Genomic DNA, 16,796 nt, shown 5'->3' with positions numbered 1-16,796 from the left:
CCTGTCATATGCACACACAGTCATAAGAATTCTAGTCTTATGATTCAAATACATTTCACTCCATTATACAGTGACAGGGTAGAATACTTTTAGTCATTATCTTAACATTACCTTAAACATATAAATCATATGAATTTCTATTATATCTTCATACATCTTGGAAATATAGACATGTAAACACAGAGATACAATAGGTAGAATTTAACCAAATTTGATCACATTCACATTTGATCCAAACACAAATAAATGGGCTATACATAGGCTACATTACATTACCACTATGTTAACCCAGGCAAGAAGGACAGAGCACATTGGCTGTAACCTATGTAGCTGCGGTGGTTATCATTAGCTCAGTTGAGCAGACTGAGAAATCTTGTTTTCTTCACATACATTTCTGTAAAGGGTTCTTGCTTCTGTATGTCAGGAGTGATGTGTTGTCAGGTTTGCTATATAAATATAGTTACAGTTGATATAAGGGAATACATTAATTAGGCCCTAATCTATGGATTTCACATGACTAGGAGTACAGATATGCATATGTTGGTCACAGATACCTGAAGAAAAAATAAAGGTAGGTCTGTGAATCAGAAAACCAGTCAGTATCTGGTGTGACCACCATTTGCATCATGCAGAATGCCACATCTCCTTCACATTGAGTTGATCAGGCTGTTGATTGGGGCCTGAATCTTGTCCCACTCCTCTTCGATGGCTGTGCGAAGTTGCTGAATATTGGTGGGAAATGGAACATGTTGTCGTACATGTCAATCCAGAGCATCCCAAACATACTCAATGGGTGACATGTCTGGTGAGTATGCAGGCCATGAAAGAACTGGGATATTTTCATGTTTGTGTTGTTCAGATCCTTGCGACATGGGACCGTGCATCATGAGGTGATGGCGGCAGATGAATGGCATGACAATGGGCCTCAGGATCTTGTCACGGTATCTCTGCATTTAAATTGCCATCGTATAAAACACAATTATGTTTGCTTACCGTTGTGTATGGCTTCCCTTACAATAACCCCACTGCCACCATGGGGCACTCTGTTCACAATGTTGAAATCAGCAAACCGCTCATCCACACAATGCCATACACGCTGACTGCCATCTGCCTGGTACAGTTGAAACTGGGATTAATCCTGTAAGAGTACAGTTCTGGCAATCAAAGGTGAGCATTGGCCCACTGAATTCGGTTACGACCCAAACTGCAGTCAAGTCAAGCACGCAGATGAGCTTCTCTGGGACGTTTTCTGACAGTTTGTGCAGAAATAATTTGGATGTGCAAACCCACACTTTCATCAGCTGTCATGGGGGATGGTCTCAGCTAATCTCGCAGGTGAAGAAGCCGGATACAGAAGTCCTGGGCTGGCGTGGTTACACGTGGTCTGCAGCTGTGAGGCCTGTTGGTCGTATGGCCAAATTCTCTAAAATGACGTTGGAGTCTGCTTATGGTTGGGAAATTAACATTAAATTCCTTGGCAACAGCTCTGGTGGACATTCATGCAGTCAACATGCCAATTGTATGCTCCCTCAAATGTTGAGCCATCTGTGGCATTGTGCTGTGTGACAAAACTGCTCATTTTAGACTGGCTTTTTATTGTCCTCAGCACAAGGTGCACCAGTGTAATGATAATGCTGTTTAATCAGCTTCTTGATATTCCACACCTGTCAGGTGGATGAATTATCTTGGCAAATTAAAAATGCTCACTAATAGCGATCTAAACAAATTTGTTCACAACATCTGAGAGAAATGTGCTTTTTGTGCATATGGAACATTTCTGGGATCTTTTTCTTCAGAGCATGAAACATGAGTCCAACACTTTACATGTTGCGTTTATATTTTTGTTCAGTATATATTTACCGGAGGACAGTGGAGCGGTGAGCGTTTTGCTAGTTAATGTGCTTTGTGCCCGGCCTGCACAACCTATGATTTCCGGGAATCTGATTGGTTTAGACACAGAACAGAAAGCACATAACCTGCAAAAATCAGCACTCTGATATAAAGGACAGATATGCTTACACAGTGTGCAAGATGAAAATCAAGTCTCACAAGCAGTGGCGATTTTAGCATGTAAATCTTGTTGGGGCAAACTCAACCATTTTTTTAGATGCATGCCAGCAAAACCACAACACTAAACAATACATAACTTCCACTATAAAGGTGAAAAACGGGGCCCACAAACTGTTAGGGCCTACGTAAAGCTGTCCCAACAGCGGAGCATTCCTTTCAGCACCATGGTGTGAATCCTTACCACAGCTACACCTGGATATCAGCAGAGCCTTGTCTGGCAGCGAAACATTTAATTCAAATCAAATCAAAGTGTATTTGTCACGTGCGCCGAGTACAACAATTGAAATGCTTACTTACAGGTTCTAACCAATGGTGCGGGAAAAAAAGGAAGCTGTGTGTGTGTGTGTGTGTGTGTGTGTGTGTGTGTGTGTGTGTGTGTGTGTGTGTGTGTGTGTGTGTGTGTGTGTGTGTGTGTGTGTGTAGGTAAGTAAAGGAATAAAACAACAGTAAAAATACTTTTGAAAAAAGAGTAGCAATGCTATATACAGACACCTGTTAGTCAGGCGTATTGAGGAAGTATGTACATGTAGGTATCATTAAAGTGACTATGCATATATGATGAACAGAGAGTAGCAGAAGCATAAAAAGAGTGGTTGGCGGGTGGTGGGACACAATGCAGATAGCCCGGTTAGCCAATGTGCGGGAGCACTGGTTGGTCGGGCCATTTAAGTAGTATGTACATGAATGTATAGTTAAAGTGACTATGCGTATAAGATAAACAGAGGGTAGCAGCAGCGTAAAAGAGGGGTTGGAGGGGGCACACAATGCAAATAGTCTGGGTAACCATTTGGTTAGATGTTCTTATGGCTTGGGGGTAAAAACTGTTGAGAAGCCTTTTTGTCCTAGACTTGGCACTCCGGTACCGCTTGCCATGGCTGGGGTCTTTGACAATTTTTAGGGCCTTCCTCTGACACCGCCTGGTGTAGAGGTCCTGGATGGCAGGCAGCTTTGCCCCAGTGATGTACTGGGCCATATGCACTACCCTCTACCCGCCTTGCGGTCGGAGGCCGAGCAATTGCCGTACCAGGCAGTGATGCAACCGGTCAGGATGCTGTCGATGTTGCAGCTGTAGAACCCTTTGAGGATCTCAGGACCCATGCCAAATCTTTTTAGTTTCCTGAGGGGGAATAGACTTTGTTGTGCCCTCTTCACAACTGTCTTGGTGTGTTTGGACCAATCTAGTTTGTTGTTGATGTGGACTCCAAGGAATTTGAAGCTCTCAACCTGCTCCACTACAGCCCCATCGATGAGAATGGGAACGTGCTCGGTGCTCCTTTTCCTGTAGTCCACAATCATCAATTCAACTGCCTTTTAAAAACCATAGCTGATATGGCTGACTTGCTTAAATAAATATGGTTTCTACTGACTCCTTGTGGATTTGTGTAACTCGCATTATCCTTCAATAATAACGAATGCCAACATGAGTTTTGAACCATACACAAACATTATTACATTTATGTTCAGTAAATTCATGAGGTTTGTTCTTATATCATTAACATTTACAGTATCTAAGTATAAGCAAGTGCAAGCAAACGAGCTGCGACGAGGTAGGTCTTCCTTCAGCACTTTCAAAATGGACACCGACAGAAATTCAGATAGAAATTAGTTCAGATAAATTCAGCAAGATGTTGAAACTTAACTTGACTCTTATTTAAGTCACCACAGAGCGAGAGAGAGATGTGGTTAATTTACCATTTGAATAATTTTATTTGCCCTACAATGCCTTCGGAAAGTATTCAGACCTCAACTTTTTCAAAAAACAATTTAGGTTACAGCCTTATTTTAAAGTTTTCCTCATCAATCTACACACAATACCCCATAATGACAAAGTAGAAACAGGTTTTAAGACATTTTTGCTCATTTATATTTTGAAAAACTCTGAAATATCACATTTAGATTAGTATTCAGACACTTTACTCAGTACTTTGTTGAAGCAACTTTGGCAGCGATTACAGCCTCGAGTCATCTTGGATATGATGCTACAAGCTTGGCACACCTATATTTGGGGAGTTTATCCCATTCTTCTCTGCAGATCCTCTCAAGCTCTGTTAGATTGGATGGGGAGTGTTGCTCCACTGCTATTTTCAGGTCTCTCCAGAGAAGTTTGATCCAGTTCAAGTCCGGGCTCTGGCTGGAACACTCAAGGACATTCAGAGACTTGTCCTGAAGCCACTCCTGCATTGTCTTGGCTGTGTGCTTATGGTAATTGTCCTGTTGGAAGGTGAACCTTCGGTCCAGTCTGAGATCCTGAGTGCTCTGGAGCAGATTTTCATCAAGGGATCTCTCTGTACTTTGATATGTTCATCTTTCCCTTGATCCTGACTAGTCTCCCAGTCCTTGCCTCTGAAAAGCATCCCCACAGCATGATGCTGCCCCCACCATGCTTCACCGCTTCTGCAGGTTTCCTCCAGACATGACGCTTACGATTCAGGCCAAATAGTTAATTCTTAGTTTCGTCAGACCAGAGAATTTTGTTTCTCATGGTCTGAAAGTCTTTAGGTGCCTTTTGGCAAACTCCAAGCAGACTGTCATTTGTCTTTTACTGAGGAGTGGCTTCCGTCTGGCCACTCTACCATGATATCTTGATTGGTGGTGTGCTGCAGAGATGGTTGTCCCTCTGGAAGGTTCTCCAATCTCCACAGAGGAACTCTAGAACTCTGTCAGAGTGACCATCCGGTTCTTGGTCACCTCCCTGATCAAGGCCCTTCTCCCTGATTGCTCAGTTTGGCCAGGCATCCAGCTCAAGGAAGAGTCCTCGTGGTTCCATTTAAGAATGATTCTTAAATTTCTTCCATTTAAGAATGATGGAGGCCATTGTGTTCTTGTGGACCTTCAATACTGTAGACGTTTTTTGATACCCTTCTCCAGATCTGTGCCTCGACACAATCCTGTCTTGGAGCTTTACGGACAATTCCTTCAACCTCATGGCTTGGTTTTTGCTCTGACTTGCACTGGCTTTTGTGCGACCTTATATAGACAGGTGTGTGCCTGCCAAATCAATTGAATTTACCACAGATGGATTTCAATCAAGTTGTAGAAACATCTCAAGGATGATCAATGGATACAGGATGCACCTGAGCTCAATTTCGAGTCTCATTGCTATGGGTCTGAATGCTTATGTAAATAAGGTATTTCTGTTCTAAATTCTAAAAACCTGTTTTCGCATTATGGGGTATTGTATGTAGATTTCTGAGGATTTTTTTTATTTAATCCATTTTAGAATAAGTCTGTAGTGTAACAAAATGTGGAAAAGTCAAGGGGTCTGAATACTTTCCCAAGGAACTGTATGTGGTCTAAAAAGGAAGGAAAATAGAATCATGAGGATCCACTTTTATAGACAATAGGCCCATACCAATGCACAGACAGCGCATTGTGTAAAAACAATCCTTGCAATATCAACTGGAATTACATGGGTCTTATACTGAACTTTTACTGACAAACATGGTTACAGACCAAACAACATTATAGTATTCCCTCTTCATGGAGAAAAGAATATGAGCTATAAGTAAGCAAAACAAAGAAATGCATCATTCCAACATTGCCTAAAATTATGAATAAGATACTAATGAGATAGACTTTACACCCAGTCAGAAACGTAGGCTTACTACACAATATACACTTAGTATTATACATATATCCCTGGCATATTACATAATTTATGCAGCAGCATACAAGACATAGGCCTATTTTTCAACTCACAATTGTTGTACTGTGCTCACAAGGTGGCGCGGCTGTCTTTCTTGTGGGCAAACTTTGTCATCAAAGTCTGGCATTCTTTGTATTTATGGTATTTTCAAGACTTCAGTGATCTTCTGGTAGCAAAGCCGGAGCTCTAGAAAGCAACCCAAGTTCCCGACTTGGTATTACCATTGAAAACCTATTTTCCCAGCCGTTTTTTCAGAGTTCCCAGTTGTCTTGAACTCACCAAAGTCCGATATTTTCCAGTTCTGAGTTCCCAGTTGTTTTGAACACAGCAGATTGGCAGCATGGCCAATGTATTCAACCTTTTCTGGTCCATGGTGTTGCGTGTGAATGTTTATCCTTTAAAGCTTGAAAAATAGATACTTTCTGACAAATGTTTTAAATCCTTAAACCCAGACTTGGACTACACACCCTCCACAAAAAACGGATTACTTCACATCGCAGTTATCCACTGATTCCTTCAAACCACTCATTGTTGAATTTGCGATTTCCGACATGTTGTGTAATGTTTATGTCCAATGGCAGCTTGGTTTGAAGAAATAAACTGTGGGAGAAATTATTAGGAAATGGAAGACATACAAGACCATTGATAATCTCCCTCGATCTGGGGCTCCATGCAAGATCTCCCCCCATGGGGTCAAAATGATCACAAGAACGGTGAGCAAAAATCCCAGAACCACACGGGGGGACCTAGTGAATGACCTGCTGAGAGCTGGGACCAAAGTAACAAAGCCTACCGTCAGTAACACACTACGCCGCCAGGGACTCAAATCGTGCAGTGCCAGAAGTGTCCCCCTGCTTAAGCCAGTACATGTCCAGGCCCGTCTGAAGTTTGCTAGAGAGCATTTGGATGATCCAGAAGAAGTTTGGGAAGATGTCATATGGTCAGATGAAACCAAAATATAACTTTTTGGTAAAAACTCAACTCGTCGTGTTTGGAGGACAAAGAATGCTGAGTTGCATCCAAAGAACACCATATCTACTGTGAAGCATGGGGGTGGAAACATCATGCTTTGGAGCTGTTTTTCTGCAAAGGGACCAGGACGACTGATCCGTGTAAAGGAAAGAATGAATGGGGCCATGTATCGTGAGATTTTGAGTGAAAACCTCCTTCCATCAGCAAGGGCATTGAAGATGAAACGTGGCTGGGTCTTTCAGCATGGTAATGATCTCAAACACACCGCCCGGGCAACGAAGGAGTGGCTTCGTAAGAAGCATTTCAAAGTCCTGGAGTGGCCTAGCCAGTCCCCATAGAAAATCTTTGGAGGGAGTTGAATGTCCGTGTTGCCCAGCAACAGCCCCAAAACATCACTGCTCGAGAGGAGATCTGTATGGAGGAATGGGCCAGAATACCAGCAACAGTGTGTGAAAACCTTGTGAAGACTTACAGAAAACGTTTTGACCTCTGTCATTGCCAACAAAGGGTATATAACAAAGTATTGAGATAAACTTTTGTTATTGACCAAATACTTATTTTCCACCATAATTTGCAAATAAATTCATGAAAAATCCTACAATGTGATTTTCTGGATTTTTTTTCTCATTTTGTCTGTCATAGTTGAAGTGTACCTATGAAGGAAATTACAGGCCTCTCTCATCTTTTTAAGTGGGAGAACTTGCACAATTGGTGGCTGACTAAATACTTTTTTGCCCCACTGTATATAGTCAAGCTACCCCATGCAAGCATCTGCAAAACAAGTGACCCTATGTATGTGAATGTGTTGGTGAAGGGAGACAAATGGGTGAAGAGGTTGCCTCGGTCTGTCCCAACTGAGTGAGGTCCGCAGGGGGTAGAATGACAGGAGTCAATCCAGACATACTTCCTCTAACAGTAGCTCAACGGTTCCCCCAAGTTGGATAAGCAAGCGCCTTTGACTGTCGGCCCAGATGATGTATGGTCGTACTGGTCACACACACACACAAACAAAACATGAATCTTTCGCCCAGAAACAGGCTCCAAACAGAACAATAGCTCTATCACTGGTGTGCAGAATATAACACTTTGCCCTGTCTCCAGGTAAGCTAAGAGGAACCAGTTAGTATCTGTCAGCTCTTGGCTGAACGCCCAGATATCATGGGGTCATGCTACACACACAGAACAGTTAGAACAGGCCTCTTATTAATGCACACACACTTTTCTATTTCAAGCCCAATGCCGAGGCTGAAAGAAGGATATTATAGTACACAAGCATTAGTCAAGTTTAACAGAAAATGCCCTCAAATAATGCAGTGCATTTTTTGGATGGCGTTTCAAATAACAATTTTTTTTTAAAGAAGAAAAGGGCAGGAATGTAACAGTTCAATGCAAACCATGTTTGCCCACGGTAAAGCTGCTGTCGACATCCAGAGACTCAACTTGAAGAGAACACTTGGAGGTAAGGATGGCGATTGGCAGGTGTGGTGCGTTAGCTTGCTTAGCTAGCTAGTCTGTGGAGACAGACAGACTGTCTTCACAATGTTTCCAATGTTCCAGCATAGGTCGGAGATTTCAGAGAGTACTAGCTACCTAGTTAGTCAGATTTCTAGAAAGCTAGCCTGTTTAGTTTGCTAATTTGCTTGCCAACTCTCGGACACTATGTGGTATGCTGCTCTCTTAAGGTTGCTCTGTCAGTTGCTAGCTACTGTAGTTAGGAAGATATCATAGCTAGTATGCTATTGTGCTAATTTGTTACAAATTTCTTTGATTAAAATATATTTTAACTAAGATAAATCAGTTGTAGATTGTTGGGTGAGATTCACTGGGCTACATAGCCTAGCTAGCTAAATCAAAAGTAAAAAACAAATGTTTTGAAAGCAAGATGCACTCTGTAACCCAACATAACAAGATGCTCACTGCCAGGGTTGTTGTTAACTTAATTAGCAAGTTAGCTAGCTGTGGTTTCTGAGTAACATGGTATCCAAATCAATAACGCCACACTGCAGATTTCCTTCTCTTCAATTATTTTTTCAACCCAAATAAATGCCTTTATTATTCAGTAATAACTCAAAGCATAATACTATATTTGTCCATGTTTTTAAAAAATATATATTTGAGTATTTCTAGACAAACAATATCAACCACCATATTCACTAGTAGAGGTGCTTCCATTCCACAAGCTAGTAGAAGGAATCAGTGGTGGGGAAAATGTCATGTGTAGAAAGACTTTGATGCAACAAATTGAAAGGTAATTTGAGTCCATGAAAGAAGCTCTCTCCACCAAACTCCAGAGCGTAAATTCAGTCTGCACCATATTAAACATCTGGTCTGCCCATAACTGAAGCTTCTTCGGCATGAGATGCATTCTTCGGCATGTAAAGGCATTCCAGGAGTTCAGTGGAAATGAAGAGGAGCAAGATGAGACGGATGATGGAGTGGGGTTTGATGATACGGGTGCGATTCTTGGGGAGGTTGAGCAAGAACTGAACTTTTTTTCTCCCTCCACATCAGCGTTGTATGGCACACACCCTCAACCTCATCGCCATCAATGAGGTGGACAAAGCTGAACCCCAAGGTCCGTCACAAAAATTGTACAGAAGTGCAATGTCAAAATGTTCCAGCATTTGGAACAAAGCACATAGGTCCACATTAGCTTCAGAGGCAATAGAGGACATTGCAAGCAAGAAAGTAACTGTGCCATGTGTGACAAGATGGAGGTCAGAGTACTGTGCCATCTCCAAACTCATAGCCCTCACAGATGACCAGCTGGGGCAAATCTGTGAAGCAGCAAACTACATCCTTGTGAGATTGCTTTTCTCAAGTAGTACAGTACAGTCCTACAGCCACTCACATTCTTTATTAATCTTCTTCAGGGAGAGAAACTAAGCTTGAAGTCTAAGCTCTCAGAGAAAATACCTCTTGCGACATTCACTGCACACATAATCACTGAGGTCATTGAGGCTATAGACCGCTGGTTTGGACCTATGCTAAGCACCCATGAAGCAAAAATGGCCCTTGTGGCCCTTGTGGATTGCGCAGATGATTACGGGTCATGTCCCGTGCATTAATCATTGTACGCGTGTGTATTTATTCGAGGTACTCCTCTGTCACGTTCGTCATATGGATCGGACCAAGGCGCAACAAAACGAAACGTGAAGCTATACAAACGAGTGCTGACAGGCAACTACACATAGACAAGATCCCACCAAACACAAAAGGGAAATGGCTACATAAATATGATCCCCAATCAGAGACAACAATAAACAGCTGTCTCTGATTGAGAACCATATCAGGCCAACATAGAAATACAAAAACCACTAGACCTACAACAACCGTAGACATACAAAAACCCTAGACAATACAAAAACTACCGTACCCACCCTAGTCACTCCCTGACCTAACCAAAATATAAAGAAAACAGAGATATCTAAGGTCAGGGCGTGACAGTACCTCCCTCCCAAAGGTGCGGAATCCCGGCCGCAAACCTGAACCTATAGGTGTGTATTTGGCAGCTCCGGTTCTGCATTGGCAGCTCCGGTTCTGGGTGCAGCCCCCCCTCTTCACGCTGATCCCTCTGCCTTTGTAGAACCGGACCGCGGATCATCGCCGGAGGCTCTGGACTGCGGATCATCGCCGGACTGGGAACCGTCGCTGGAGACCCCGGACTGGGGACTGTCGTTGTAGGTTCCGGACTGTGGCCCATCGTTGGGCGTTCCAGACTGTGAAACGTCGACGGAAGCTCTGGACTGGGAACTGTCGCCGGAAGCTCTGGACTGGGAACTGTCGCCGGAAGCTCTGGACTGGGAACTGTCGCCGGAAGCTCTGGACTGGGAACTGTCGCCGGAAGCTCTGAACTGGGAACTGTTGCTGTAAAATCTGGACTGTGGAGGCGCACTGGAGACCTAATGCGTGGTGCCGGCACTGGTGGTACCGGGCTGAAGACCCGCATCTCAGGGCGAGTGCGGGGAGCAGGCACAGGACGTACTGGACTGTGGAGGTGCACTGGAGGCCTGGTGCGTGGGACCGGTACAGGTGGCACCGGGCTGAAGACACGCACCTCAGGGTGAGTGCAAGGAGCAGGCACAGGATGTACTGGACTCTGGAGGCGAACTGGAGGCCTGGTGCGTGGGATCGGTACAGGTGGCAGCGGGCTGAAGATACGCACCTCAGGGCGAGTGTGGGGAGGAGGCACAGGACGTACTGGACTGTGGAGGCGCACTGGAGGTCTGGTGTGTGGTGCCGGCACTGGTGGTACCGGGCTGGTGACATGCACCTCAGGGCGAGTGCGGGGAGCAGGCACAGGACGTACAGGACTGTGGAGGCGCACTGGAGATCTGGAGCGTAGAGCTGGCACAATGCGTCCTGGCTGGATGCTCACTTGAGCCAAGCAAGTGCGGGGTGCTAGCACAGGACGCACTGGGCTGTGTAGACGCACCGGAGACACAGTACGTAGAGCCGGTGCAGGATATCCTGCTCCAATGAGGTGTACTGGAGACCAGGAGCTCTGAGCCGGCACCATCCGTCCTGGCTGGATGCCCATTCTAGCCCGGCAAATGTGAGGAGCTGGAATAGAGCTATGAATGCGAACTGGAGACACCGTGCACATCACTGCATAACACGGTGTCTGACCAGTCACATGCTCCCCACGGTAAGCACGAGGAGTTGGCGCAGGTCTCCAACCTGACTCAGCCAATCTCCCCGTGCCCCCCCCCAAAAAATGTATGTGGCTTCTTCTCGTGCTTGTCTCGTTGATACAACTCCTCGTAATATCGCCGTTCCGCTTTCGCTGCCTCTATCTCCTCCTTAGGACGGCGATACTCCCCAGCCTGCGTCCAGGGTCCTGCTCTATCCAAAATCTTCTCCCAGGTCCATTCTTCCTGACCACACTGCTTGGTCCATTTTTGGTGGGATCTTCTGTCACGTTCATCATATGGATCGGACCAAGGCACAGCGTGCTATGCGTACATTCTTATTTATTAAAAGAATGAACACTGAACAAAATAACTAAATTAAACGTGACGCTATACAAACGAGTGCTGACAGGCAACTACACATAGACAAGATCCCACCAAACACAAAAGAGAAATGGCTACCTAAATATGATCCCCAATCAGAGACAACGATAAACAGCTGTCTCTGATTGAGAACAATATGTGGCCAACACAGAAATACAAAAACCCCTAGACCTACAACAACCCTAGACATACAAAAACCCTAGACAATACAAAAACTAGCTTACCCACCCTAGTCACACCCTGACCTAACCAAAATATAAAGAAAACAGAGATATCTAAGGTCAGGGAATGACATCCTCGTTCTTTTGTTTGGGTTTCAACCCTGTGTTTTTGTTACATGTTTGCTTGTTCTTCGTCACCGTGGCTTTACACAGTACGCCGTAATTTGTGTACAATTGTTTTTAAACTATTACGCATTTCTGCGCCTGTCTCCCAAATAATTTATACCAGCGTGACAACATGTTTTAATCACCTTTGGCAGCAACTACAGATGTGAGTTTTCCGGGTAAATCTCTAAGAGTTTTGCACACCTGGATTGTACAACATTTGCACATGGTTCCTAAAAATTCTTCAAGCTCGTTCAAGTTGGTTGTTGGTAATTGTTCAACAGCCATTTTCAAGTCTTGGCATACAGTTGAAGTTGGAAGTTTACATACACCTTCGCCAAATGAATTTAAACTCAGTTTTTCACAATTCCTGACATTTAATCCTAGTAAAAATTCCCTGTCTTGTGTCAGTTGGGATCACCATTTTATTTTAAGAATGTGAAATGTCAGAATAATAGTAGAGAGAATGCTTTATTTCAGCTTTTACAGTTGAAGTCGGAAGTTTACATACACTTAGGTTGGAGTCATTAGAACTAGTTTTTCAACCACTCCACAAATTTCTTGTTAACAAACTATAGTTTTGGCAAGTCGGTTAGGACATCTACTTTGTGCATGACACAAGTAATTTTTCCAACAATTGTTTACAGACAGATTATTTTTCTTATAATTCACTGAATCACAATTCCAGGGGGTGTCACGTTCTGACCTTAGTTATTTTGTTATGTCTTTGTTTTGGTATGGTCAGGGCGTGAGTTGGGGTGGGTAGTCTTATGTTCCTTTTTGTTGTGGTTATGTGTTTGGCCTGGTATGGTTCTCAATCAGAGGCAGGTGTCGTTCATTGCCTCTGATTGAGAATCATACTTAGGTAGCCTTTTCCCACCTGTGTTATGTGGGTGATTATTTTTCAGTGTCAGTGTTTGTTCCACACGGGACTGTTTCGTTTGTTTAGTTTATGCACGTTGTTATTTTGTATTTCAGTGTTCAGTCAAATAAACATCATGAACACGTCCCACGCTGCGCATTGGTCCAAAATTTCCTACTCCTCCTCAGACGAGGAAGACGACAATTGTTACAGTGGGTCAGAAGTTTACATACACAAAGTTGACTGTGCCTTTAATCAATTTGGAAAATTCCAGAAAATGACGTCATGGCTTTAGAAGCTTCTGATAGGCTAATTGACATAATTTCAGTCAATTGGAGGTGTACCTATGGAAGTATTTCAAGGCCTACCTTCAAACTCAGTGCCTCTTTGCTTGACATCATGGGAAAATCAAAAGAAATCTGGTTCATCCTTGGGAGCAATTTCCAAATGCCTGAAGGTACCACGTTCATCTGTACAAACAATAGTACACGAGTATAAACACCATGTGACCACGCAGCCGTCATACCGCTCAGGAAGGAGACGCGTTCTGTCTCCTAGAGATTAACGTACTTTGGTGCGAAAAGTGCAAATCAATCCCAGAACAACAGCAAAGGACCTTGTGAAGATGCTGGAGGAAACAGGTACAAAAGTATCCATATCCACAGTAAAACGAGTCCTATATCGACATAACCTGAAAGGCCGCTCAGCAAGGAAGAAGCCGCTGCTCCAAAACCACCATAAAAAAGCCAGACTACGGTTTGCAACTGCACATGGGGACAAAAATCATGCTTTTTGGAGAAATGTCCTCTGGTCTGATGAAACAAAAATATAACTGTTTGTTCATAATGATCATCGTTATGTTTGGAGGAAAAGGGGGGATGCTTGCAAGCCGAAGAATACCATCCCAACCGTGAAGCGCGGGGGTGGCAGCATCATGTTGTGGGAGTGCTTTGCTGCAGGAGGGACAGGTGCACTTCACAAAATAGATGGTGTCATGAGGAAGGAAAATTATGTGGATATATTGAAGCAACATCTCAAGACATCAGTCAGGAAGTTAAAGATTGGTCGCAAATGGGTCTTCCAAATGGACATTGACCCCAAGCATACTTCCAAAGAGTTGGACAACAAAGTGGGCTTTTTCTCCTCACTTGTACTTGATTGATGAATTAAGGTAATTAATTAGTGAAGAACTCCCTTCACATGGTTGTCTAGGAATTAATTGAAAGGAAATCCCAAAAACCCTCAGACACTAGGCCCTCCATGGAATGAGTTTGACACCCCTGTTCTCGATCCGTACTATGGCCTTTGCTCGCATATCGCGATTGCATGATTTGACATCATCAAATTCAAATCAAATGTATTTACATCCTATTTACATCAGTTGATATCTCAAAGTGCTGTACAGAAACCCAGCCTAAATCCCCAAACAGCAAGCAATGCAGGTGTAGAAGCATGGTGGCTGGGAAAAACTCCCTAGAAAGGCCAAAACATAGGAAGAAACCTAGAGAGGAACCAGGCTATGAGGGGTGACCAGTCCTCTTCTGGTTGTGCCGGGTGGAGATTATAACAGAACATGGCCAAGATGTTCAAATGTTCATAAATGACCAGCATGGTCAAATAATAATAATCACAGTAGTTGTCGAGGGTGCAACCTCAGGAGTAAATGTCAGTTGGGTTTTCATAGCCGATCATTGCCGTCATGCACTCTGTAAACTGCCATTCTGATGCTGTAATGTACCCTTTAACCTCACATAATGTCATCATACTCATGACATGGTCCTAAAGAAACAAACAAGTAATTCATAGGTTCTAACTGTGTAATTACCATTTTTACCATGCACTTTTTAAGTAAATACTGTACCTGCTAATTTCTCTACCGGCATTGAATTTGATGCCTTTGGATATCAATAAAGTATAAATCTATCTAATCTATATACAATTAAATAAACTGCTACCGTTGTTTGTCTCTGTCCTCAGGGATCTGTTCTGTGCTGTTTGAGACCAGTATGGGCTGTCTGAATGAGGAGGTTCCTGAAGAGACCCAGAAGTTAATTGTTTCAGTAGGAGAGATGTTTGCCTCTCCCCCATCATTGTTCTCTTCCCCAAGTCCACCTGGCCCTACCTCTCCTTCTGGAAACATTTTGTGGCTGTCTGGGATCACCTCTTCAAAGTTGGTGAGTGATCCAGAAGCCTTGGTTTCCAGAATGAATCATGCTATGTTTCACAATTGCGCAGAATGCTTGCATCACATTCTTCATCACGTATAGAAAATAGTTTAAAAAGGTACAGGGTAAAACTTCACAACATAACACATCATCACATAGCCATGAACTTAAGTAACCTCTACTACATCTAAGCAAGTGAGGGGCAGGATGTAGGGAATATTTGGAGGGCACTCACTCACTCTTTTGACATGTGAAACATGCAAATGGTACAATTTGATGGTGTTATGTTACATTATTAACAACAACTTACACATTGCACACTTTCCAATGTTGGCACTAAGACCGCTCTCAACAAGCTGTAAATGTCCATAAGCAAACAAGAAAATGCACATTCAGAGACAGTGTTTCTCGTGGCCAGTGAATATAATACAGGGAAACTAAAATCTGCTTTATGTTATTTTTACCAGCATGTCACCTGTGCAACTATAGGTGACAAAACCCTAGATCACCTTTACCTCCACGCCTAGAAACGTACACAAGACCCTCCCTCGCTCTCCATTTGGCAAATCAGACCATAACTCTATCCTCCTACTTACAAGCAAAAACTCAAATAGGACGGGATTTATCCGGTAACATTGAGGAATTTACCACATCAGTCACCGGCTTCATTAATAAGTTCCTCGACAACATCATCCCCACAGTGACTGTACGTACATACCTCAACCAGAAGCCATGGATTACAGGCAACATCTGCACTAAGCTAAAGACTAGAGCTGCCGCTTTCAAGGAGCGGGACACTAATTCTTTTTTTTTTTTTTTTTTTTTTTTTTTTTTCCCAAGATGGCATAGCAGTTCAGACGTATTTTTGTCCTCGTCCTGTCGTGTATATAAATATATAGATATATTTACAACTTTTTTTTCACATACATTTTTAATTTTCCAAAAACTCATCTTCAAAACACTCTCCTGCAATCCGCTTCACCAATTTATATTTATATAAAAAAGTATTATTTACCTCAGATCTGTAATCCTCCGAGAGGCTAGCCAGAAATTAGCCAGAAGCTAGCCGGGAGCTAGCCAGAAGCTGGTCCAGAAGCTATACTGAAGCTGGTTCAGAAGCTAGTTAGCTTATTTACTGGCTAATCGTTAGTACTCAGCTAACCACGGTTTGTGGTCATCGGCTGTCCTTTGGCTCGAGAATCTATCGGCAGTTTTGTACGGCGCGGTGCGGAACATACCGGATTTCGGCCGCTGGCTCTGGACATCCATACCTGGATCTCACAGCTAGCTAGCTGCTATCCGTATGACTATCGGCTTTCGTCGATTCCGGAGCTAACATCAATTGTTCCGGAGCTAGCCAGCTGAAGAGTTCCATCAATCACTCCTGGGCTGCAGTCACCTATCCGGACCCGTTTTGCTGCCTACGCGGAGCCCCACCGGGCCTTCACAGTTGGACTGCCGACGTTGTCTACCCGAGGGAATTGTCCGGCTGGCTCCTCCGGCGCAACGTTGCCTGGGCGCCCATCTGCGGCCTGCTAGCTGTTGGCTATCTTATTGGCTGCTATCTGAATAGACAATCGGACAATTTTTATTTTATTTTATTTGTATTTATTTATTTATTTTTCTTCTTGGGCCTCTATAACTGTGTCTATTGTTTTTATTTTTGTTGTTGTTGTGTGATTTGGATTAGTCCCCTCTACCACACGGAAACCCACTAATCTACTGACGGAACGCAAGAGT

The sequence above is a fragment of the Oncorhynchus mykiss genome, chromosome 3, assembly GCF_013265735.2.
Source record: "Oncorhynchus mykiss isolate Arlee chromosome 3, USDA_OmykA_1.1, whole genome shotgun sequence".
In the NCBI taxonomy this organism is placed as follows: Eukaryota; Metazoa; Chordata; class Actinopteri; order Salmoniformes; family Salmonidae; genus Oncorhynchus; species Oncorhynchus mykiss.
Note: the sequence above shows the minus strand (reverse complement) of the source record.